General features: G+C 35.4%; 1 pseudogene; it reads left to right on the forward strand.

Moving 5' to 3' along the window:
• Positions 1 to 3885: 3885 nt before the first annotated feature.
• Positions 3886 to 6384, forward strand: LOC122316203 (annotated as a pseudogene).
• The last annotated feature ends 8376 nt before the right edge of the window (positions 6385 to 14760 follow it).

Below are 14760 nucleotides of genomic sequence, written 5' to 3' on the forward strand. Positions count from 1 at the left end.
ACCATCGTCGTCGTCATCATTGAAACTTGTTGTTTCCTCCTCTCCATGAAAGATCCACTGGGTATAATTTGGATTGATCCCTTTAATGAACAAGTGAGTCTCCACATCAAATATAGGTAAGAATATCATATTTCTGCATGAACGACAAGGACACCGAATGCGATCACTTCCCCGAGAATGGTTTCGTGCAAAGGTAAGGAAAGTGTTAACCCCATCTGCATATGCAGGTGATCGAAATCTATCGGTCAAGTTCATCCAGCTTTTGTCCATCTAAAATTTGTGGAAAAAAAACAATATATTAATTATGAGGATAAGATGCATCAATTTAGCTATTGAGTGGAGAGGGGGTGAAGAATTGTAATAATGTGTACTGGTGACCAAAATGGTTTTGCTCAGTCGAAGCAACAGATAGTGGAGCTCAAGAGAAAATGGAGAAAACGATACTAACCGGGGTTGTCATCTATGCAGATCGTTGTGGAATGATGAAGGTAGCGTTGAACAGATTATTATGTTTAAGCCAGGAGTATTGAAGTGCTGCAGAATATGTTATCATGTTAAACATAGTACCATATGTGATATTTGTTAGTATAGGGCAATCTAGTGCATATAAAGATGCTAACTAGATGGTCCACCTACACAATAGGTGGAACCATTTTGAAGGTCCTGGAATCATGTAGTTGGTAACATTAAATAGTATAATGAATTGCGCAGTACTCATATGAACCGCAGTTATAAACAACGACGTTTGGGGAGTAAGATATGGTCGTGGGAAGGAAGGACGTGTCTCTCGATGTGGATGCTTGTTTAATGGCATGACGATTAAGGACTTTTGACCTCTCAAAATTTTTAATGAATCTGTTTTCATAGACATCAGACGAAGGTGTAGGAAGGGTTACCAAAGCGTAAAGTTCAATAGAGGGGGGGGTTGTTCTCTATATTCATATGTACTCATCATTGAAACTTAAAAAAACAGCAATATGGTGATATATATACTTCAATTAAAATCGTTGCTATTGGACCTATAGCCCAACACGAGAATTTGCATTATGACCTGCTGAAATTACCTTGACATCTAAGTTTACATGTATATACTCTAAATCGAACTTCACTTAATGAAATTCTCATCACAACACAAATTTCTGAAATGGTTAGAATGAGAATGAAATACTCATTATAACCATAAACCAATAAGGGAAAGTCTATGCATAAACCTATGCTTGAAAGCCAACCAAACTGAAATTGACATGATGCAAACTATGAAACATTAACACATTTTACAAGCATAAGCTTTACATTATTTCTGGCAATGTATTAACTTGAATATTACCACAAAAACCAGCAAACATTATCAATATTCGATCAATGCGACATTAAGTCATCATAGCATTATGTGTACCCCTTGGGTATATAAAACTTAGTAATACAAAGTATGGCCAAAACAACATCTCTAAATATTTTTTTCTAGGAATCGTGGCCAAACATATATTTTAAAACTAAGTCTTTACTTAAAAGTAGCATATATATGTAAAGGAAGCCATGCTACAACAACTACGTTTGGCCAAGACGAGCAAAGCACAATTGAATCACACAAATGCGATTTGTTACTCAAAGATAAACAACATATGAATATCATAAAAATAGTTGTAATAGCTTTATGTATAAAGTAATTACCTCAAAAGGGCCCACGCTACCAAGATAATAACAAGACGCTTGCACAGAAATTCTGAAATCTTGGTCTTCTCAAATCACAAATTTGCCTAATTATGCATCAACATTATCATTTGTTTATTACATTGATAAATGTAAGAAATAATCAAAAAAGAAAGAAAATGCCATGATATATTTCAAACCCTCAAACTCTTCAGCTAATGTTCATTTCTAAGTATTTAGAGCACCATAACACCCACAAATCCAAAAAGAAGCTCCTATCTTATTTATAGAGTATGGGAAAATTCACTTTTTTGGCACAAACTTGGGGCTTTCCACATGCAAGTAAAGAGACACTTATTTGGTTCGCCCATGCAAACATATAAGGATTAGGAAATTACATACATTTAGTTCGAAAAACAGGACCATAAATCACCAGGCATAAGATGGAGAAAGGAACATTCTTTAATTAATTGTCAAAAGAAATATAATGCAAGTGATATTGCATTTTATATTCTTTTCTAGCAATTACCATGCATCTTTTGATGATATGTCTTGTGTGCCTATGTATAAATTTCCCTACATGTTCCTATGTCAGAAATCGTTGGAATTGGTGATATCAATTAAGTTAATATTTTTTCAGTCTGCACAATACTCACATTTTACAAATGGCCTTAATAAGCTATTGCAAATGCAAAATGTACACAACAAAAATATAATCGATAGAAAAGACCCGATTTATTATAGTGATAATGGAAATGTATGGATCACAAACTCTGCAGATGTGTACCCAAAAAACTAACATAAGTGCATAGGAAAGCAAGGATAATGAGTTTGAAAGTGGTACAAGTAGAATGAGGAATTTCTTTTTCAACTTCAAAATAGGTGTCTCTCTTGTATGCATATTTAAAAGGTACCAAAAAGGGCCACATACATTTTCGAAAAACCTGTAATCAGAAAAAACTTCATGGCTACATGAAGGTAGTTAAGCATGCTAATACCCAGAAAAATAAACCACCATGTACACAACATAAACAAAAAATGAAACCGAGCACCACAACATATACAAAGACAACCATGTCCGCAAGATCTATTCCTTTAAAAGAACACAACTTAGAGCACCACATACACAAAAGGTAAATATACAAAAAGAAAACCCAGTTACAACTTAGCTAGAACTCAATAATGGTTGTAACCTCTAGTTGGTCTCTTTAGATACATTTTTGTTGGCTAGGCAGGCATGCACATGATTGATCAACTCCAAGGACATCACCAACTAGATTTTTAATGTAGCCCTCGTGTCATCCATGTGGAAATAGAGATACAAAAAATGTACCTTTCAGGAAGTCCTTCAGGAAGATGTTAATTTGCCCATATCATTTGTCAAGAGATTAATCAATATGCTCGGTAAACTCAGCTTCAGCAAAGGTGGAAGGAGAACATGAACTTACATCCAGCTGACCTTCACTTATGGCTAATGATAGTCCAACACTCTGTTAAAAAAGGAACCTCTTTCAGCCAGTGAAAGGTTTATTCATAATGAAATCGCAAACTCATTGAAATGTGTATAAACGACATGTTGAGCAATATTTATTCCTACAAAGCATCATATTAGAAGCAATGAAAAGAGAGTTATTAACATAAAATGCAGTCCCTCAAGTTGTAGAGATAAGATAAATGCAAACTAAGGGGCTAGAACTTAAGAGTATACATTCAAAGCTATTGGCTTGTCAAACTTTCTACACTAGCTTGACAAGCCAATAAGTTAGTTGTATACCTGTTTCAAAAACCTCCCTCCTTCAACTATAATCCCAACTACACAAGCAATGAACTAGTGTTTAGAAAAATTAGGAATAAGCATGATTTGTGGGAAGACATAGCATAAACAGAGGAAGAGATAGTTCATGATAAACCAAGGATTTCTATTGAAATCCTTAGTTGTTTACTTAGTTATTAGCATATATAGAAGGTAAAACAATTCATACTGATATCTAACTCATCTAACACATAAATGGAGGCCTAAACATATTCAAAAAGTGATTCACATAGAGCATACTACTATTGTTAAAACTATAGCAGAATAACAACTTGATAAGATTGTCGGCATGGAACAAAACAGGGCAGAAAAACAAGTCATAATCTCAAGCAGACTCTAGCACGAATATTGCATGTTTCAATCATCAACCACATAGTTACACACCCAACTAAACAAGTATTAGGGGGAAAATGTAAGGATAGATGAAGTTGACAGAAACCATGACAGAATCTGATGCAGAAAAATTCTTAACTTGGAAGTGTGTTTGCTGCTATCTTTTTAGGTGCGAAACGTGAGGTAAGAGAGGGAAAAAGGATGGAGTTATTCATCTAAACTGAACTTAGTCAAGTTACAAATGAAAGGTTAAGCCAAAGTTCCAGCCTTGCAAATACAATTAAAACTCATATTTGGTGTTTACAAGAACGGTCATGTTGAAATCATAGCGAATGACCAAGGAAACCGTATCACCCCTTCATGGGTTGCTTTTACTGACAGTGAGAGACTGATCGGTGAGGCTGCAAAGAACCAGGCAGCCGTCAAAGCTGAAAGGACCATTTTTGACGTCAAGAGTCTTATCGGAAGAAAGTATTTCATCCTTCTCAACTTGTTGATTTGCGATTATATATCCATTTGTTTGGAAATGGTAGTGACAGGCTTTTCTATAAACACACAGATTTGAAGACAAGGAGGTTCAGAGAGACATGAAGCTTGTGCCATACAAGATTGTGAACAAGGATGGAAAGCCTTACATTCAAGTGAAGATTAAGGATGGTGAGACCAAGGTTTTCAGCCTTGAGGAGATCAGTGCCATGATTCTGACTAAGATGAAGGAAACGGCTGAAGCATTCCTTGGGAAGAAAATCAAGGATGCTGTTGTGAGAGTTCCTGGTGAGTAAAGAAACAAAAAACTGTGTACCTAATACTTTTAATCGATTGATATAGATTAATTGTGGATCTTTCTTAAACCCTGTCGTTAATTTCAGTTACACTAATTTTAATATTTGTTCCAACATGCAGCGTACTGTCAATGATGCCCAGAGGCAGGCTACCAAGGATGCGGCAGTCATTGACCATACTGAATGTTGCCAGAATTATAAATGAACCAACTGCTGCTGCCATCGCTTATGGTCTAGACAAGAAGGGTGGTGAAAAGAACATCCTTGTGTTTGACCTTGGTGGTGGGACACACCATGTCAGTATCTTGACAATTGAATCAGAGGTTTTTGAGGTTCTTGCCTCTAATGGAGACACTCATCGTGGAGGTTAGACCATATATTCTTAGCCACTGTTTTATTGGTTGTTAAGATATCTGTAAGAGAAGACATGGAGAGAAAAAGAGCAGTATATTATATATGTTCTTGGATGCCTATATTAAATTTTGATTAAGACTTGTATTTTCCAGAATATCTATGATTAATTAGGGTGATTTGACTACTTTGAATGCAACAAACCCTAGAGGGTTTCAGATTGTGTACGAAACACTGTTTAGTGGTTCAGTATGTTTTATTTATCATAAGAAAGGCAGATATAAGAGTATTATGTAGGCAGCTAGAAATGCCAAGTATCTGTTTTTTATGAGACATAAGTGTTTGTATTAAGCTCCCCTTTAAGTTAAAATTTCCTGCTCTAAGGAAGGTCAATTTCCTTGCAGGTGAGGATTTTAATCATAGAAGTATGGACTATTTCATCAACTTGATATATATATATATATATATATATATATGTATGGCAAGGACATCAGCAAGGAAAACAGAGCTCTTGGGAAGCTGAGGAGGGAAAGTGAGCGCGCCAAGAGAGCTCTTAGCAGCGAACACCAAGTCCGTGTCGAGATTGAATCACTTTGTGATGGTGTTGACTTCTCTGAACCACTGACCCGAGCTAGATTTGAGGAGCTGAATTAAAGATTTGGTTAGAAAGACCATGGGATGTCTTACGAAGGCTATGGAAGATGTAGGTTTGGAGAAGCTGCAAATTGATGAAATTGTGCTTGTTGGTGGAAGCACTAGGAATCCAAAGGTTCAACAGCTTCTTAAGGACATAAAAATCTAGAAACTCACCGAACAAAGCTGTGAACCCAGATGAGGCAGTTGCTTATGGTGCAGCTGTACAAGGAAGCATATTGAGTGGAGAGGGTGGTGAAGAAACTAAAGGTACTACTTTTCTTTTCATATTATATGTTTGCAATTATCTTATCCATGAGATGGTGCTACCAAAATGTAGACAACTATATGGGCAGCACTGACAATGTGCCTTGTGGGATTCTTGATGCTATTATCGCATTTTCTGTTACGTGGCTCCACTAACCATTGGGATTGACACTGTTGGTGGAGTGATGTTGAAATTGATCCCAAGAGACACTGTTATCCCAAGTGGTGAAATCACAGGTTTTCACCACTTACCAGGATCAGCAGACTACCGGTACCATTCAGGTATGGTACCGGAAATGTTGTTTATTTTTCTTCCAGCATGGACAAATTTTTTCCTAGTTGTGTGTTAGCTGGAATTGAACTGTTAAGTCTAAAAGTTGGATGCATCTAAATAGATACCAGGTCTTTGAAGGTGAAAGGAGTCTTATAAACGATTGCATATTAAGTCTCGGGAAATTTGATCTAAATAGAGCAGAATTCCTCCAGGACCAAAATGGTTTGCTATCTGACATGCAGAAAATGTTTATCAATAGGGTTGGCTCAACCAGTAATTAGTGCATTTTGGAACTCTATTACCTTCCCTTCTTACTTAATAGGTGATGCGACGGTAAGGGTGATAGAGCAATTCACAAAATGGGCTGACATTCATGTTAGCTGCAACATACAAAGCCATGGTACCATGGTAGCATATTACATCTCTGATGCTTAGAACCCCAAATAGCATATTGGATTCAGCTAAAGTGGACATAACAAATGTTAGCTGACATCCAAATGGCCACACACAAATGACTGTCAGAAAATAGTTTAAGCTTCTCTAAATACATAAGTGTTACTCAGGAATTTCTCTAGAAAGAAAAGTTTGAAACCCAAAAACCAGGAGCCGTTGCTGTCTTTAGAGTGCATAGATGTGGGTTAGGCTTAAAATCTATGATGTTTGTAACATAAGAACCCCACAAAGCTTGGATTCAGCTAGAGTGGCTAGCAAATTTAAGTGACCCAGAAAATATAATGAATGTAGTTTACAAATTGCAACTAGAACATTTCTTCAAAGTATAACAGCAAATAATAAAACAATCATATATTTGTTTTCAAAACAGTCTCTATTCAATGTGAGCAAAACCATCATGTAAAATCCCCATTTATTCCTCTTTTAAGTTGTGTTTATCTAAAAGCAGAACAACTAGAACATATCATCTAAATAGCAGCAATTAATCCCATTGCCTTTAGGTAGTTGATCGGAAGACAGGGGCTCATGGAAGAGTTAATTGATGGAAAGATTGTTTTGGGAGATATGGGAGAGGGGACAATCTGAGTAAAGCCATATTTATATGATCTATGCAAACACACAGAAAATTGGTAATGTTTATATTCCTACACAGAGTTTACTTAACAGAAACCAAACAAGAAACCATCAGAAAAAACCTCTTACAATACAAACATTGAATTACAACACAGAGCATAAAACCAAACTTCACCAAGGGATATGGAAACAAATAACATATTAAGTCAGCTAGCTCGGTTTTAAGTATGCACAAGATGCATGCCAACTCCTGTAATATTAATGGAGTATTAATAATTACATTTACTGATTAGGTACTTAGAAACAAACCAAAATATATTCTCACAACAAGAAATTAAGCTCTAACACATCAAGTGCATGCTTTTTGCTCTAAATTGAGGAGGTCTTCAATTTAGATCAAAAAGGAAAAAATTTGGACAACTGTAAAGCTTTTAACCTAAACCAGAATTTGCAAAAGTTACCCCCTCACAATTCCGACAAGTCATAAAAGTTTGCTTGTTTTTTGAAGAGATTAGAAATGATAGTTGTTCACCCCAGCTACCCTATAATTAAAATGACTAAACAGATAATGAGTTTATACAATAATTAGTTTATCCCACAGAGAAGTTGTAATCATATATATTCAGAATAAATCTATAGCACACTGAATGTCAATATGAAAAGAGGTTAGGCCATAGCAAAAACATGCATCGCTGCAACTTAAACTATGTGTGCTGTCTTTATAACACATAAGTGGGCTAAGATTTGCGAAATTTGAGGTGTGATAATCAAAGGTTCTAGGCTTTATGAGGCAATATAATAATTTTGACTATTACACTCTAACCTGAACAGTTTTTGGTGCAATTAATTAGGAAAGCCATAATCAGGCCTATATGGTAAAAGTGCATATAATATCATGCACTTAAACTTCTGTATTGATTGAAAGAGATGCCCATAGTGGGGGCAGAAGGATACATGTTATTCTAGTTTAAAACATCACTCAAACTCTTCAGCTAATAATTATTTATAAGTATTTAGAGCAGCCTAACACCCAGACCACAATCAAGTTGCAAATATCTTCTATAGTTAGAGTATGGCAGTTTGATCAACACTACACGAGGTTGGGGGTTTCTACAATTTATTAATTTCAGCATTTATTTTCTTGGCCCTTCTATATTTTAAATAAGTTAATTACATAAATAAGTTGGCAAAACAGGACCAACTCCCACCAGTCATGAGATGGAGAAAGGAACATTCTGCAGCATAAATGGCACAACTTGCAAATGTGGTTATTTTTCTTTTTAGCATTTCAGTTCAAAAATCTGATGTTAAAAATATAATGTATCAAAATCGGTGGATAATTTTCTAGCCTACAATACTGGGAAAAAATGACGCTGGAAACCCAGCCACAAATAAAAATTGTTCCAAACGCATTTTCTGGGTATTTAGTCAAAATCGTTGCTTCTGGTTCAGAAATATAGGAGTTCTATTTGCTTAATGCCACTGGAAATCTAATGCACACACCCTTTCCTCCAAACACAACAGGCAGCTACACAACCAGTATACCTAAAACACACGCACATGCACATCAGTTTCCCATCACTTAGCAAAAAATACAAGTGTACATCTGAAAAAGGACAACGTTTGTAATGCAACCTACTCGTAAAGGGGTTTCATAGATTCACAAGAAATAGGAGATACCTTAGGCCTCGTTTGATCATTCTGGAAAACAGAGGACTAGGCACTTCGGACTAGAAATGGAGGCACGGAATCGTCTATTCCAGCGAAGGTGGAAACGTAGTCATTCAGCTTCCCAAACGGAGACGCCAATTGCCAAATAAAATGGAAGGACGTGTGCACGAAACTAGGGTTTGATCGTTGGGATTTCAAAATCTTCTTTGAAAAATCTGAACGAATACAGCGCTGAAAATGGAATGAAAGCTTAATGGGAGAAATTGTTGGAAAGTGGCTAGAGGTGGAGGAGCTCAAGCCACTCGAGAACGCAAGGAAACTAGGTTTTCGTTGGGGTGGATTGAGCTACGACGAAGCTTGATGGGAACGGGTTGAAGTTTTCTTAGGACTGTTGCAAATCGGTCGGAGTGAGCAAACGTGAGGGAAAAAAAACTTGGGGGGAAATATAAAAGTGAAATAAGGTGTTTGGCGCGGCAATGAGTTGTAGTAGCGAACATCTAAATTGCTGCAAAATCACATTTGCTAACTCGGATGGAAAATATCGTTACAATAACACTAAAAAGTGCTGCAATTTTCGGCATTGAACAGGTTTTTTTTTCCAGCATTAATTTTCGTTGTAATAAGAGCTAAATCGCTGCAAATAGTCTTAAAAGAAAATGACTGTTTTACAAGTTTGCAGCATCCTAAAATCGCTGCTTTTAATATGCTACTGCAGCGATTTTAATTTCAACAAAAATAAAATCGCTGGAAAAGGTCCGATTTCTTGTAGTGAGGAGAGGACCCTAGACCTGTGATGTATAAGTGAATTGTACTACTGAATGCTTTTAGCTGTTTATATATATATATATATAATATCAATACATATTGAAGGAAATGCAAGGCATAATGAAAAGAATGGAAATTGGTCGAAATGCATATTTAACTGTTTGAGGTAAAATGTTTAAAAAGACTATCACAGTGAAAATGATACCATGAGGTTAATAAGCATATTGCAATGCTGGAATGCACCACTACTGGTGCACCTAGAGCAAACGATGCTTCACATCCCAATTTACAGCCATTTTTTACAACTATAAATATTTTTTTTTTTTTCAAATCTTTACATTTTCTATAAATGAAAATGATTTTTGGTTGATGTTTTAAGGGAAATACTCTAACTACAAAAGGATTAGATAAAAATAATTCCATAAATTGATGTGGTTTAATGTGATTCTTTAAATTATAAAGTTATTTTTATTATAAAGTAAATCTAACGGATCAGATAAAATCACATCAATTTATAAGATTGTTTATGTATAATTTTTTTTATGAATCTAACAATACTCTTCTCTTATCATAAAAAAAAATTAAAAGAAAAACAAATGAATAATATTATTTTTATTGATGGTAGTCAAAATGAATGATATAATTTTTATTGATTCTCTCAAAAGATAAAAAATATCTATTGTACAGTTAATTCAAAAGAGAAATGCTTTATGTCCCGATTGTATGTCTCAATTATTATTATTTAATTATTCTTCTTAGGGACCGAGGTCGTGCTACACTGCTCTATTAGAAAATGAGTCTTCATTCCCCATGGTACGGTGTATTGGTTGGGAATTAAAGAGCCTGAAAATGTTGGCCAGATGCAAAACTTGTGCCTATTGGGAATCTGCTGGGAAGGCGGACTCTTTGCCGGGCTGTTTGTTGTTCCTTATAATGAGCATTTAAGTTGAATGCTGGGTAAATGCATGGACATGTTTCGCAAGGTAGTTGGCGTCATTCAATCTCAGACGGCTCATAAATACCTTCTTTTATGTTCGGTGGCTACACGCTTTCGAATTTTACTGAGATTTCATTTGGAAATTGGATAGATTGGAATGATCTAATATTAGATTGGATATATATGATATTTATAATTTTTTTTAATTCAATATTTTTCATAATTTTTTTTAATTTTTTATAAATATATTTAAATTTATCTTAATATTTAAATATATTTAAATTTATTTGATGTGAGTTGTATAAAATTTATTTTATTATTTTAACTCAAATAATTAATTTTTTATTATTAAAAAGTTTGGTGATCTTGGAAGAGGATGAAGTCCAACGACTCCAAAGTCCAAACCCCACCCCATTTATGGTGGCCACATGCCTTCACATCTCAATCCGATTAAAAAGAATCACTCAAAAGGCAGAAGCTCAATAATGTTCACCTCTTGCGATTGTCAGAGTTGAAAGGGTCCAAGCTCCACAAAAATGGCAAATTGGAACTTGAACGTAGGAGGAAGAAGCCACGTAGTCATTTGGTCGATATTTGAGGTCGCTCCCAGTACGAACTTCGGCTCGCACTTTCTGCAGACTGCGTACCTACGAAACACCAATGTGTCAGTGAGATGACTTTATGTAGCTCTGAAATGAAAGTTATTGTCATTGTTTTTTTCCTTTTTTTTGTTTGTACTTTTATTTTTGGGAGGTGTTACTCTCACCCGCAGGGGGGCTCTGCCGGCTTTCCCGTTAATAGTTTTCTATTTTTTATTTGATTTTTTTATAAGTATTTTTAAAAAATAAAAATTCATAATATTATTAAAAAATACTTATTTAATTATTAAATAAAATAATAATAATAAAAGTTTCAAAAAAACTTTATGCGAGAGGCAACAACGAAAATAATATTATCTTCCTTTATTTTTTTTCTTTAAATAAATCAGATAAGAAAGTAATTAAGAGAGCTACATGTCTGTGAATGATTCTTACCATACCTAGGGGTGCACAAATAAGCTCTATAACCGACCCGGCCGATTTAACCGATTCGAACCGATCAAAAAAACCCAAACCGTTTCAATTTTATTCGATAGTGGAAATGGCTGTACCCGTTTTTTATTTAAACGGAATTACCTGATACCCGTTTGGGTCATTTCTCTCGCTCTTAGCCTTTCCCTCATGTGAAATCTTCGTTCCTCTACCGTGCTTTGACGATGGTCCCATGGAGACCGAAGAAGAAATTGCTATAGCCTACGAAGAAGTTTACGGCCCCGCGTACAGTTCTGATCATCATCATCGGCATGAACTCGGAGCCCAAATCTCAACTTTCCCAGCTCCTCAGCCCCGTCTGATATTAAATCCTCCATCTTAAGCAATACCCATATCCAGATTCTTTCAGATCCACCCACGCAGAAGGACGAGGTGGAGTAGGGAGTTACGTCTCTTTCAGATCTACCCACACAGAAGAAGACCCACTCAAATCTCTTCTCCTCTTTTAGATAGGCGTTTTGGACGGAGTCACTTACTGCTACCTACTTCTCGGCTCTAGCAAGCATACCACGAAAAGCATGGTTTTTGTGAACGATTCCCAGTAGCAGCTTTCAGTTCGATTTTAAGGTTCTCCTGTGTTATACAGAGTGAATTGATTAAAGCACTAGTGGCTCATCTGTCGCCTGGCACTGTTCACTGTGGATGCCAAAAAGTTTCAATAAAATTGGACACACTGACTTCAAGTCCAATACTTCATATGCATGATGGAAATGGACTGAGGTGGAGTAGGTTACTTGGGACGAAATCGAACCGAAGCCTTTTGGAGAAGACGAAAACAAACACAACAACTCATTGCAACAACCCTTTTCAGAAACGCACGACTTCTTTTCAGAAATCCTCAGAAAATGCAATGAGGGGTTTTGAGTTTTCTTGAAGGTACAGAGCTATATCTAGAACTTTCCTATTATATATGTGTTTGGTTGCTGAGAAACTATGGCATTAAAAGTCATCTTTTCTTCATCTTTTTTTTTTTTTTTTTGGCTAAAAAAAGATTAAATCGGAAAAGCCGAAAAAAAAAGGGGTCGGGTAATCGGGTAACGGAATGCGGTTCGAGAATACCAAATTCGGTAGTGGAAATATTTGGGTCGGGTCGGAACAATGATTATTCGATCCAGGTCGAGTCAGCTGAACAGTCCTAACCACACCATTGGAAGCATCTGATTTAACCATACAAAAATGATAAAATAACAATTATTTCACAATCAATTGAAAACTATTAAGTAAAATACTAATTCTTTTAAAAACTTTAATTTGATGTATTTAATTTAAAAATAATAATATGAGAAATGATATTTATAATTGTGAAATACATAAGTGCCGTATAATTTTTTTTAAAAAAATAAACAAATACCATATTCCCATAGAAAAATAATTTTTTAATAATAAATTTTACTTTTTTTTTTAAATGATTATGTAATACTTGTAAACTCTATAACTATAAGTAACATTACTCTTTTATTATTATAAATTAAGTTGTGATTGTTTCATTAAAAAAAAAAAAGTTTTTGCATCGGTTATCTTAATCTTGGCATTCCTATAAATTTTCACAGCTTTTCATGCATAAATCAAGTAGTACTTTCATTTTGTTTTTGACTTATTGTCTGTTTTTATTAATTTTTTGTGTTGATCACTTGTTACATTACGATTAACTTATTGTCCAACGTTGGAATTAATTGAAAAAATATATAAAAATATCATGTGCATATGTTTTAGGAAACAATGAACGAAAAAGTTAACAAAATTAATTTAGAAAGAGAAAATTCGGACGTTTTCTTTAGAATAGAATTTTGTCTATCTAAATTTGAACATGCAATAAAATTCTTGATAGTCTACTTTCAAATATAACAATGTCGATTTCCGTTAATTTTCTTTTTTATGCATACAAAAAATATAATTAAATATTGAACTTGATTTATAATAGTTAAATCCTGAAAACAAAATAGACAAAAAAAGGAAGAATAAAGTGTTTCTTCATATTTTTGGAGAGAGTATGGAGCCAATAAATTCAAAGATAGAGTTTCTTATTTATAGATAATAAAGTGATACAGCTATTCAATTGTGGGATAACACAATAATTAAGACATGGTTACTTTTTCAAATGTTACCACAATTTGTGCAATAGTCCAACATATATGTTGTCTTCCCTAACTCTATGCAGAGCTAATTAAGAGTGCAGGAGAAAGCATTAGAGTTGTGACAATGCAGTATATATATCTCCTTTTAGCTCTAGAGAAGCTTGGGTGGAGGGATAGTCTTGCCTACTTGTTGAGTGAGGGAGGAAGAGGTGGTTGCATGATTGAAGCCTTGGTGGAGATGGAGGATCTAGAGGAGAGACGTGATCAACTCATGAAGCTAATAGCAGAAGAGAATGTTGAAATAGAAATTGGAATGGAACAAATAGAGAAGGTGTTAGTGGAGGGTGAAAGGTGTTTGGTGGGGAAACGAATCTTTGATCAAAGGATGAATAAGGAAGTCATTAGATCAACTATGTCAAAGATCTGGAGGTTGAATGGCTCCTTTACTATCCATGAAATTTGCTTGAATTTGTTTCTCATTTCCTTTGAGATCCAGAGAGATAAAGAGAGAGTAATGGATGGGAAACCGTGATTGTTTGATAGTCATCTTCTTGTTCTAAAACCATTCAAAGGTTTGACCCCTCTACAGAGAATGAACTTTGATTTTGAGTGCTTTTGGGTACACTTGAATAATTTGCCATTGGCATGTATGACCCTTGATGTAGGCAACCAAATTGGTGTATCGATCGGCAGTGTTAAAGAGGTGGATATTAGTGATGAAGGGATTGGTTGGGGTAGTTACTTGAGGGTGATGATCGAATTGGATATAAGGAAGGTCATTACTATGAAAAGAATAGCCAACTTGGTAGGAAACGGAATCTGGGTGCCTTTGGCATACGAGAAGTTACCAAAATTGTGCTTCAGATGTGGGAGAATTAGACATATAGGTGGTGGATGTGATGGAGTTGGTGAAAAAATGCAATATGGGAGTTGGATGCGTGCACAACTTAGCTCTCGGAGGACTAGTATGGAGAGCAGGCAATACCAAGGTAGGGAGCAGAGGGAAGATAGTGAAGTGTGTTAAAGTAGTGAGGGGCGGGGAGGGGAAGGGGTCATGAATTACATGACTCCAATGAACCAGGTGGGAAAAAA

The sequence above is a fragment of the Carya illinoinensis genome, chromosome 7 (assembly GCF_018687715.1).
Source record: "Carya illinoinensis cultivar Pawnee chromosome 7, C.illinoinensisPawnee_v1, whole genome shotgun sequence".
NCBI classification, from domain to species: Eukaryota; Viridiplantae; Streptophyta; class Magnoliopsida; order Fagales; family Juglandaceae; genus Carya; species Carya illinoinensis.